Below are 12661 nucleotides of genomic sequence, written 5' to 3'. Positions count from 1 at the left end.
TTTTAAGATAAGTAGCTTTTCTCTTATCAAGCATCACCCAGCCAAATAGAAAGGAAGGAAGAGGTAAACATTTAGCTCACCAAATATATCTTAGCTTATCATTGAGATTTTTTGTTTTTTGACCTCTCCATCTAAAATATCTTCATGGGTATTCTTGGAATCTCTCTTTCACTCTGAGTATGTAAGCAGTGAGTATAGAACAATAAGAGAATGCTTTGTTTTAGAGTTCATTTATAAATATTTACACAATCATAACAACCTAGATTGGACACACAAATCCCATTCTACCTTGCACCCCATCACGAGTTGTCATATTGTCTACACATCCCCAATGTGTCCACTCCCCAAACCAAACATCCTTGAGCCTTAGGAACGTAAAGAAGTTAGATGAACCTGTATCCCCAAAGCACTTACAGAAGCAATTTTATTTAGACTTGGGTTTCTGGGGAACATTTTATTTTATCACTCAGTTATTGTCTTAAATCTGCCATTCACTCAAAGGGTTTTTTTTTTTTTTTTTTTTTTTTTTTTGGCCTTCATTCAATTCTCTATCTTCTGGGCTATCAGTGTTTTGTTGAGCACTTTTCCAACTAACAGATAACAGGATTTGGTGACAGCTTTTAATTCCATTACCACTGAAACTTTTTGTAGGTGTCGGATTTCTCTGTGTAGCCTGGTCCCCGACTCTGACTTATTTAGCCTATTATTTATTGGCTCATAAAACTGGCCTGCCTCTGAGCAAAATAAATCACTAATTCCTCAAGTGTGAAAATCTCCAAAGATATTTATCAGCACACATGTAAATAATCTTTCCGAGAGCCTCCTGGTCATTATAAGTTGATTTAATAGAGAGATTCCTGACCAATTGAAATATTCCCCAAACTCCAGTTTTCAAGGTTCCTGTGATTCTTTTGAGAAGTATTCAAAATGAAAGGAATCAAACTGGCGCACAAATTATGGTACCCAAGTTTTTGTAAGTGTCTGGAAAAGGTTCTCATACAGAGAACAGGGGCCATACCAGTTCATTCCTTGATGGATGGCCAAAAGAAAATAGACACAGCATTTAATTAAACAGAGAAAATGTTCAGTGAACAAAATTAAAGGCATTCAAATTTGTAATATAATACAAATATTAAATAACATTCCATTGTTCTCCTAAGTTATCTACACAGTTGAAAAAAATTAATAGCTGGTTTTCACAGGCAAGCAGTAAAACTCATCCTCCCACACTTTGCCAGTGAAATTCTGTATCCTTTCCAGAAGGAATTCCAAAATTATATTAAAGCCATAAAAATGTTCCAATTCTTTGACCCATTAATTCTTCTATTGGGAATCTAAACTATGGTGAAATCCTATAAAGATATTCATCATCACAACAGTGTTTAAAATACTACAAAATACAATGCAACTTGAAGAACCAGCAAAGCAGAAATGGTTAAAGAAACAATAATATTCCCATTTTATTTTGCAGATGCATAGAATGTAGAGATTTTTGTCATTGAATTCATTCCACATAAATGTTTCTTGATTGTCTTCGACGTGCCAGTTTCTGAAACTATGTTGATGAGCAAAATCATTATCATTTATTACTGAGCCCATAGAGCTTAGAGTCTTACAGGAGAGAGTTAGATATTAGTGAAATTAATGTGCTGTCTTTGCAGCCACGTATTTAGGGGAACCAGTTTGTTGTTTAAGACCTGTGTTAAACAAGCAACTTGAAAAACTTGTATTTGGAGCTGAGTCAGTCAGGGTGCAGGGTAGACAGGCTTGATGTTGCATTTATCTAATAGCAACAATAGGCCATGGGAACGTTAGAGCAACCTGTAGGAGGGGAGGAGCTCCCAGAACACTTCAGAGATGGTCTAATGATTCTTGTGACTATAGTGGTCAGATCTAACAGGACTTCTGATGGCCAACATTTTAAGTTCAACTGAGACTTTTTGACCTAACAACATCTCTGCTTTTTTCTTGTCTTTTTTTTTTTTTAATCCTGCAAGCTAGAAACAGAATATGTATAATTAATGAGGAATCTTTATGGTATCTCATGAAACTATAATGATGCTAAGTTTGTTGCATGATACAGATAATGGGGTAGTATTAGTTCCGTGGTCCTATTGTAAACTCTCTGATGTTCCCTCTTCAAAGTTTAATGAGGTCTTGCTGTGAAAAAGGAACATTAGGCACTTAAAGAAATTTTGCTTTTGACCTAATTTGAGAATGTTGAAGCAAAGGTTAAAAAATAAGGTGGTGATAGATTCCATGATTTGGGTATTTACCTGATCCACATGTTTGGTCAATGTGGCTATTTCAGAGAGAAACAAATGTTCTTCTAAACAAGATCCTCTCTTGAGTGGACAATTTTACAAAGTTACAAATCCCTAAGTTATCTACACATTTGGGTTCTTGGACTTTTATTTTCACATAAATAGATTCTATTCTTTTCTTCATATCAATATAACTGTTTTAGTGGTAGAAGAAACATGCTAATCCTTACTTCTTTGTTAGCATCAGCCTTATCCCTCAGAATAGTATCATGAAGAAGTGTTTGCTTTGGAAGTATAGACATGTTTGCTAGCAATAAGATAAAATATACCTCCTGCAAGTGCACAAAATACAAACCTTGGTCTGCTATCCAGTAGCCACTCCCTAATCATCAGATCCTGAATTTCTGTACTTTTGTGTCTGTACAGGTAGTCAAAAGTCATACAGGCATGCTACTGACTGCAGAGGTCTCATCTGCTTTTTCAATCTCTTCAGGATGTTTTCTCTAAGAATGAGTCCCTGAAACAAACAGGCCACATCTAAGAAACACAGTTAAGCACAAGTCCCAGCTGTGAACCCTGGAGATGGATGTCTCCATCTCTGTCCTCTTGCTCATCTAAAGCACCAGAGTGGGTGGTGGTAAAAATGTCTCATCAACATACAGTAATTAATTCTGTGCAGGAAGCAGATTACATATTTGAAGACAATTAGAGATAGCCAGTTTAAATATAAGAAACCTGGAAGGTATGACCGATTAGCTTGGCAGAAGAAATTTTGTGGATATTCGCTTTCAAAGGGAATTATCATGTTGATATTCTGAGGGTCTCTCAAATGCAGGATCAGTTTCCCAGCTGTTTCATTGGCACTTGGGCATCTCAACAGATTTGGATATCTCAACAATGTTCCAATTCCGTGAATTTTGGAAAGATGACCCTAAAAATGAAGCTTTATTTCCATGAAAATTCAAAACATTGTATAGACAGAAAATACTTAGTTTCTCTCCCTTTTTCTGCCTTTCTCCTAGTGTATGGTTTCCAAGGTCAGTGAAAAAAAACCAGAATCTTCAGCTTCCTAATGATATCAGTTTAAATAATGAAGGCCTAGCCTGGTGCCATGGCACCTGTGTGTAATCCCAGCAGCTCAGGAGGCTGAGCAAGTTCAAGGCCAACTTTAGCAACTTAGCAAGACACTGTCTACAATTAATAAACAACAAGGGTTGGGGATGTGGCTCAGTAGTAAAGCACCCTGGGTTCAATCCCTGGTACCTGCATTCCAAAAAATAAATAAATAATTAAGGCCTGCAGAAAGAAAAAGAAAAAAAAAACAAAAAACAATCTTCTCTCCCTCCTGACTGCCACCCACCCTATTATTCCATCTGCCTAAGGACACAAAGATAAGACAAATTCAGTCATTTTATATTCTTGTATGAACACACAGGCACATATACACAGAGACTCTGCTTTAATTTTACAAATCATTCAATACTTTTTTAGGACTTTTATCTTACTTGCTGTTGAGTCGGCATCTCATCATGAATATCTTTCAGAGACAATATACAAAGACTTGCCACACTTTGTAACTTCTGCATGATATTCCAAATGGCATAATCTTTGCAACTGTTGTTCCACAGATGGTCATTAGAAGGTTTCCAGTGTTGGGTGAGGACCCTTGGTGTCCTGTCACAGACACCCTGTTAAACAAAGTCTGTGTAGTCTTGCATTTGTATTCATAGGATTCCTAAATCCCTTTTGAGATCCCTATAATTGCTAATTGAATCACATATGTAGATTTAAAATTTTCACAGACGTTGCTAAATTAATTTGTAGCAAATGTAATTTATTCCTTCTCCAACAGTAAGATTATCTAGTTCCCAACATACCTTAATAACATTTGGATGCTTTCAGTTTTTATAATTTTTGTCTATCTAATATGTCACAGTTTTATTTTATTTCCAGATGATAAGCCTTTATTTTCAGATATATATTAACCAGGTTCAATCTTTGATGAACTGCATGTTCATATTCTTTACCCATTTTTTATAGTCTTTATTCTAAATAGTTTGAAAGAACTATCTTAGGAGTTGGAATACTAGATTTTTGTTTCTTAAAGGAGTCAGCAATATTTTCTTTGGTTGTTTGGCTTAATTCATGATGTTTTTGCTATGTTATTAGTTTTATGTAAATTATATCCAACTTTCTTTTTATAGCTTCTGAGTTTAATATCTTGTCTCCTTTACTCTGCATTTATAAGACAATTTAATACGTTGTCACACACACTCTTGTTTTTCAGGTTTTTAAAAATATCTGTAACTTAAATGTCTTAAGTTTTTTTTGTACATTGTGTGAAATAGGATAATAATAGACTTCTTCCACTTACAAAGCAAATATCCTAAAATGATTTACTAAATAATGCAATTTGCTGATTAAAATGTATTTTTTCATATGGAGTATTCATTGTATGAAAACTTTATTAAAATTGCCATAATTAAGTTTACAACACTGTCTGGACTTTCTAGTCTGTGCCAATAATTTATTCGTGCCCATGCTAGCAGCAATTAGCCTACTATTTTGGTTATAGTATTTTAGGAATGTTTTGATATTTTGTAGCACAAAGCTTCCTTAAAGCTTTTGGAATGAATATTCTTGCATATACATTCTTTCTTATGTCATTTAGAGTGATTTTTGCCTATGTCCCAATTTCACAATATAATCTCTCTGTAATTCTTTTTAGAATTATGTCATTTTTAATAATACTTTAATAATAATAGTATCATTTTTAATGATATTACCAATATCCAGATATACAATATATTTCTACCATTCATTCATATATAAATCTTAAGACTTTCTTCATATAGGTTTTCTATGAACCCTCTTGATAAAATTATCCCTATGTGTATCAGAATTTTTCTTTTAATTTTTTAACTATATAGTATAAATAAGCATGAAAATTTTAAAATTTTATTTTATTCTCAGTTGCCTTAATATATTATACAGATAATATATTCAATTGATACGTTTTTAAAATGTTACTTCATTTTTACATAGCTATAATTAGCTATGCATGGTCACAGCATAGTGTGATTTTACTAGAAGTCTGAATATAATTTGCTAACATTCTATTTAAAATATTTACATTTAATTTTATAAAGGAAATTGGAGTTTCTTTCTCTGTGCTAGTTTTATTAGATTTGGGTATTTGAATCTGCTGCCTTAGTAAAGGCTACTGCATTTTCCCTTAGTCGCATTTTTATTATACTTCTCCTGGCTATGACAATTTCTCAGACTTATTTCCTATGACCTTAGCAGCTTTGATAAGTACTAGTAAGGAAACTGTAGGATAACCCTATATTTTTCTGATTTCTTTTCTTCATGTCTAATTGTTCTTGCTGACATTCCTACTGTGTTGAGTAGAAGTGGTGAGAGTGAGGCATTCTTGACTTATAGCTGGTATCATATAGATGGAGAGCTCTTGGTTTTCAGCACTGATGATGATGATGTTAGCTATGTGCTTTTCCTAAATGCACTTTATTATGTGGAGGTACATTAATGCTAATTTTTTTATTGGTTGTTCAAAACATTACAAAGCTCATGACATATCATCTTCCATACATTTGATTCAAGTGGGTTATGAACTCCCATTTTTTACCCCAAATACAAGTTGCAGAATAACATCGGTTACTCATCCACATTTTTACATAATACCATATTAATGACTGTTGTATTCTGCTGCCTTTCCTATCCCCTACTATCCCCCATCCCCTTCCCTCTCATCTTCCCTCTCTACCCCATCTGCTGTTGTTTAATTCTCTCCCTTTTTGTTTCCCCTTTCCCCTCACAAACTCTTATATGCAATTTTGTGTAACAATGAGGGTCTCCTTCCATTTCCATAGTTTCCCTTCTCTCTCCCTTTCTCTCCCCCCACTCGTCTGTTTAATGTTAATCTTTTCCTCATGCTCTTCTTCCCTGTTCTGATCTTAGTTGCTCTCTTTATATCAAAGAAGACATTTGGCATTTGTTTTTTAAGGATTGGCTAGCTTCACTTAGCATAATCTGCTCTAATGCCATCCATTTCCCTGCAAAATCCATGATTTTGTCATTTTTTAGTGCTGCGTAATACTCCATTGTGTATAGATTTTTGAGAGTGTTCATTAAGAAAGGATGTTGAACTTTGTCTAATGCTTTTTTCTGTATCTATGGAAATGGTGATGTCATTTAATCTTTCATTCTGTTAATGTGGTACATCTCATTCATCGGTTTGCATCTGGGTTTAAATCAACACTTGGTCATGGTTGGTAATCTTTATGATTAGCTGTTGAATTCAGTTTGCTAGAGTTTTGTTGAGGATGTTCCATCTGTGTTTATCAGAGAAGGCCTGTAGTTTTCTTGTACTATATTTTTCTGGCTTTGGTGTCAGAGCGATGTTGACCTCATTAAATGAATTTGGAAGTATTCTCTCTTCCTCTAATTTTTGGAATAGTTTAATAACATTGAATATTTGGTTGGTTTGTTTTAAATCTTTCTATTCTAAAGAAAAGCATTTAAAGTTCTGTATTTCCTTTTCAGTTTAGCGATATCCCAATTTTGATATGAGTTGTTTTGGATTGTTACATATATGTCTACCTTACTTATATGTCTACATTACTTATGCCCCATATTTTTACTGTATTTTTTTAGTTTAGTTAGATTATTTTTTTCACTTAAAAGCACTATAAATACATATATATATATATATATATATATATATATATTTTTTTTTTTTTTTTTTTTTTTTTTNNTTTTTTTTTTTTTTTTTTTTCTCTTTCCTCAGTTACTTTAGAAAATTGTCAGTGTTTTCTTGGTGGCCACATTCATAGTCATTTTCTGTTGTCATGCATTTTTAAAATTTATTTGTTCTTTTTAGATATAAATGGCAAGAATGTATTTGGGCATATTATACACATATGGAATATAAATTATTCTAATTAGGATCCTGTTCTTGTGGTTGTACATAATGGAGTGTTACCCTGGTCATATATTCAAATACCAGTCCAGGAAAGTCATGCCTGATTAACTCTACTCTTCCTCCAATTCCCATCCTTCCTCCCTTCCCTTGATTCCCCTTTGTCTAATCCAACTGACTTCTATTCTTCCTCTGTGCACCCTCCCTGTGGGTTAGCATCCAAATATCAGAGAGAACATTCGACCTTTGGTTTTTTGGGACTGGCTTATTTCACTTAGCATGATATTCTTTAGTTCCATCCATTTACCAGCAAATGCCATAATTTCATTCTTCTTTATGGCTGAGTAATATATATTGTGTATATATTTTGTATATATATCACATTTTCTTTATTCATTCATCTATTTAAGGACACCTAGGTTGGTTTCATAACTTGACTATTGCAATTTGAGCTGCTGTTAAACATGGATGTGGCTGCATCACTACTGATTTTAAGTCCTTTAGGTATAGATGGAGTGGGAAAACTGGGTCAAATGATGTTTCCATTTAAAGTTTTCTGAGGAATCTCCATACAGCTTTCCATAGTGCTTGCATGAATTTGCAATGCCACCAGCAACGTATGAGAGTACGTTTATCTCCACATCCCCGACAAAATTTATTACTTGTATTCTTTAATATTTGTCATGCATTTATTTTTGCACTTTAATTCTCAGTACTCGTTGTCATTTTGTTTTTGCTTTGCCTCTTATTCCCTCTTGTGGAGGGCCTAAGTTTCCACTGCTCTTTAGACCTGAAATGCTCTACCTATAATCTCAGACCCTGATGCCCTTCATCACTGCTACAAACCAGGTTCTGACCACTTCTCATGTTATTTTGCAAAGAGGTATCAAATATATACTGTTTTCCTTAAACTTGCTTAGCTTAGAACTAGTATGTCCAAAAACCAGTTTCATCTCCATGTATGTATTCTCTCAATTCTGGGATTCCAGATTCGTATATCAGAAACTTGCTGTTACTCCATTCTTCACCTATCAACAATATTTCAGATGGAAAATTGAAAACCCACTCACAGTTTGGTCCTCTAATCAGGAGACCATTTGGAGCAGAAAATGGAGACCAAGCCACATGCATATAGGGGAATCTCACACACACACACACACACACACACACTAACACACACTCACACACCAGTCCCCTAGCCCAGCTCTATCCTTTAAAGTGGATCCTGGCCTTCTGCAAGGCTTTCTTGTAGGAAAACCATCTAATCACTGGCCTCATTTAGAGTTTAACTATATTTTATGGCTCCTCAACTCGAAAGTTAAAATTTATGAGGCCCAGAAAAATGTTCATTACAATAATGCCTTTCATTTTCTTTGTCAAAACGTTTTAAATTGCAAGAATGTTTTTATCTTCAAAACTTTTTCAAACATTTTGTGAAGTCTTGTTCTCTCTTCCTGTAGGCTTAAGTAAATTCTGAAACAGGGCTTTGCAAACTGTCGTCTGTCTCAGAGTCTCCGGAGATATTCTAGAAATGTGAATTCTGATTCAGGAGGTCTGGGGAAGACAGGCTTATATATTTATAGCAAGTTCCTGGTGCCAATATTGCCTGTCCTACCGAAAACACTGAGAGTTATGAATAAGACTATAAAGACCTTCTACACTTTTTGTAAAGTTTGTTTTAGATTCAGTTTATAAATCACAAATTTCAATCTATATTCTATGGACTAATTTCTTTTTTATTGGTGTGGGTAGGGGTTTGAACCCAGGGCCCCATACATGCCATGTAATTGTTCTACTACTGAAGAACATGTATAGTCCCTCATTTCTTTTTTTTTCTTTTTAATTTTTTTTTTGGTTGTAGGTAGACAAATGCCTTTATTTTTTTTTTTAATTTCAATATTTATTTTTTAGGTGTAGATGGATACAACACAATGCCTTTATTTTTTTGTGGTTCTGAGGATCAAACCCAGTGCCTCACCCACATTAGGCACGCGCTCTACCACTGAGCCACAACCCCAGCCCCTCATTTCATTTTTTATATCTAACATTTCACCTACCTTGAAAACCCATATTATTTAGTAAGCCTGGCCTGACATCTGTTTCAAAAAGTCAACTGGATTCTAAGGGTCAGGATTGGTTAACTCAGACAAGATGCAAAGTAATTCATCATATAAAATGCAGTCAGTTCTCAAGAGTGGGTTCTGACATGAACTGTAGTGCTTGCAAGTTGAGTGACCATCTTGGGGACTTGCTTGGTATTACCACTGAAAGTCTCACTTCTTAGAAAATCCCCGAGTTCTGAGCAATCTGGGACAGTTAGCAGTATTACAAGGACTCTTCACTGACCTAGACCAGTATTAGGCTCCTGAAGTGACTGTTTTAAAGGGGCCAGTCCTTCCTGAAACTGCCTCAAACCATCACTTTTCCTTACTCGTTTCTCAGAAAAGGTGGGTAGAATGGTTTAGACCCCAATCACAGGGCTTCCGTGATGTGCCCAGAGTCACATTAACTGAGGCTTCAAGTTTTTTTTTTTTATATTTTTTCCTCTGCGATGAGCACCCAATGTCACCTGCTCTCTAAAAGAGCAGAATATTTATTGAATTGGCTTGTGGGCAATGCTTTGCTGCACAACTTCTCTTAAAGATTTATTAAAAACTGACAAACAAAACTAAGCAAACAAAAGCCCTGCCTTTCTTTTATTCTGTGAAGCTGGGTTCCCAAGAGATAAAAAGAATACATTTTAATATTCTCTTGTAAAAGCTAAGGTTCCTCATGGTTAACTTCCGGAACCATTAGTTCCATTTGCTGGTTATTTTTTGTGGGCTGATGGTTATCTTACCAGTGAAGATATTCATGATATTTGAAAAATATAATGCACATGTGCTAAAATATACCAAAATTGCCTTAAAAAGAAAAAAAAAAACAGAGATCATAAAACACCTCATCCTTCTAGCCACATCGCAAGAATAATGACTCAAGTCCACTCTAATTGGATCCAGAAATCCCTGGGCATTTGGCAATTAGTAGTAGCAATTGTTCCATTAATAATGTATAATATCCTTAATGCCAACTGTGTTATGTGTTATTAAGCAAGAAAGTTCTTTTAATGTTTTTGTTTGAAAAAGGAACATGCTCGTATGTGGTAAAACTTGGGTTTTGTGATGATTCGACATTCAATGAGGACTTACTAATGGGCTGAAATCAAACTGTGCTTCTAGGATTTGAAGGACAGCTCAGAAGTGGCGCTCTGTTTATAATTACTGACTGACTTGAAAATGTCTTGAGCCACAACCAAGTAGTAGGCATTAGGCACGGGTCATCAGTTTTCACGGGAATGGTGGCAATGTCAGTTGGTATTTGTCAAAACCCTAAATACCTTGTAGTAAAATATTGCAACAGACTGTAAACATTGGCCTTGGAAACACTTGGGGAAGTATGCATGTGGAACTGGAAAATTGCCTGAGAAACTGACTAATAGAGCTGCTTCCATGCAGAGAGGCTCCTGAGCTTGGAACCTGTCCCAAATTAGATGTATTGAGATCCCCAGGCCGTGTTTTGCAATTCAAATATACCCAGTACTTTCCATGGCAGCCTCTTGGTCTCCCCAGTGGTGGGGTCCTTTGGATGTTCACACATAAATGGGAGTCTTTGTTCTCTGGAGCATGAAGCTGAGGGAAGTTTGGGGCGAAAAGGGATTGTGTGGGTACATTTGAGAACAGGGCTGGGGTGGTCAATTCAAACTTTGGGGGGAAAAGAATTACAAAGTGCATAGCTTCTGAGGTTTCTGATGGCAATTCAGTACTGTCCAGTGGTTCAGCCAGTCTTTCTACATTCTTTTTAAAAAGGCAACAATAGTTCATTAAGTGTCAGGAAATGTAATGTTGGAAAAGTCATAGTGAGATAAGGAGAATATTCGGGAGATCCCTGTTTACCTTTGGCCAAACCGGTTTGTCTCAAAGTAACCGCTTTGACCAGAGAAGAATGTTACTCTACCACCTGCGTTCTTCTTTCCCTGGTCCTGAAAATGGGTCAGAGGCAATTTCTTTAATCATCAGGTTTTTCTGCTGTTTCAGTGCTCTGGTGAGTCACCTGAATGTGCAGCCCCAAAGGGTTTACAGGATAGAGCCAACTTGCACTGGTGAGACATCTTTGTTCAGATGTTCATTTTCAGACATAGCTAATGATCCATCTTGAAAAAAATGACAAATGACTGTTCTCTTTAGTTTACTACTCTGCATCTTGCATTTAGGTAAGCAATCCTGCCAGTCTATAGAAAAATGGAGCAATCTGTGTTGAGTTTAGGCTCCTTGAAGACAGAGGTCATGTACTCATCATCCTTTGTCTTCCCAGATGTAATCTGGCTCATTAAAGATGTCACTGTGTCACCATCTTCTGGAATTCTCTGGTGTCACACATCCAATCTCCCCTAATCAGCTAAGAAGGGGTTCCCTGGCACTATGCTCCAGCATGATAGCACATGCCACTTTATTTTGTTTCCTCAGGAGACTGTAGGGAGTGAATCTTTTATTTCCATATCCCCAGTGCAATAGGTGAAAGAAATGAAAGAACTCAAGGCACTGGATCAAGGCTGGTAGAGCTGAATTGAATAGGCACACTGTCTTATAGGCGCTGGGGTGGGATTTAGTGCAGGTGATGTAATGTAACTTGACAGGGTAGTTAAATATTGACAGGCAGGAGGAAGCACACTGGCTCTTTGCAAAGAAGGAAGTAAGGGCTGACTGTGGCCGTCGGATCGGAGAGGCAAGGCTGGAAGCGGCTGCAGTGGTTCTTGTGACCCAGCTGAGGTCACGCAGTGCACTTGGCTCTTGCTTCCCTAGAGGTAAGCTCTGGAGCCTGGCTGGGAGGAAGATGGGTTGTGATGTGAGTGAACGTGGCCTCTCTCTGAGCCTATGGCTTGGACATGGCTTGCATCCCAGATGCTCTATGCCAGCTGCGCACCCCTAAATGGCTCTGTGATCCTCATTTAAGACAAGGAGCATGAATTCTGTTTGAATCTGTCTCCCTTCACTCCACCTTACCTGCACTCCTAAATGATCTGTGCTTTTGCTATAACCTCTTAAATGCTGCTGCTACGTGCCTGTGTTCTGAATGCTTAGTTGAGGAATTTGTCCATAAGAATTCATTTATAAGCACTCTTTGATGGTAATGATTAGAGACACGCATAGCAATGGAATTAGGAGGTCATAAACAAGTTCACTGCTACCTGGTGCTGCTTTACAGATGCAGGGGTGGGAAGGGGAGGGAGAGGTCCATTAGGCAATGTTTTAGTCTAATATGGAATGAAGTAACGAGCAGAGGAGAGTTCAAGGAAGATGTTGGGTAAGTGAGAAAATACCAACAGGGAGCAGGCAGAGAAGTGGTTTAAGTGAATCTAGTTCTGCATTTAGAACAGGACACATGTCACCTTTCAGGGGAAAAGGCCCCGCTTGACTTTCAA

At 36.5% G+C, this 12661-nt stretch overlaps 1 protein-coding gene across 7 annotated transcripts in view; it reads left to right on the top strand.

Moving 5' to 3' along the window:
* Nckap5 (NCK associated protein 5) overlaps positions 1-12661 on the top strand; it is a 953350-nt gene that overhangs the window by 215898 nt on the left and 724791 nt on the right. The window contains exon 1 of one of the 7 annotated variants that reach the window (XM_048810454.1): positions 8204-12043. The exons of the other annotated variants lie outside the window; for them this stretch is intronic. The gene's annotated coding sequence lies outside the window, so the exon portion shown is untranslated. Of the gene's footprint in view, positions 1-8203; positions 12044-12661 lie in introns of those variants that run through there. 7 annotated transcript variants of the gene reach the window in all.

Source organism: Marmota marmota, unplaced genomic scaffold (genome assembly GCF_001458135.2).
Source record: "Marmota marmota marmota unplaced genomic scaffold, marMar, whole genome shotgun sequence".
Taxonomy (NCBI): domain Eukaryota; kingdom Metazoa; phylum Chordata; class Mammalia; order Rodentia; family Sciuridae; genus Marmota; species Marmota marmota.
The sequence above is the reverse complement of the archived record's forward strand: the minus strand, read 5'-3'. Positions and strand labels throughout refer to the sequence as shown.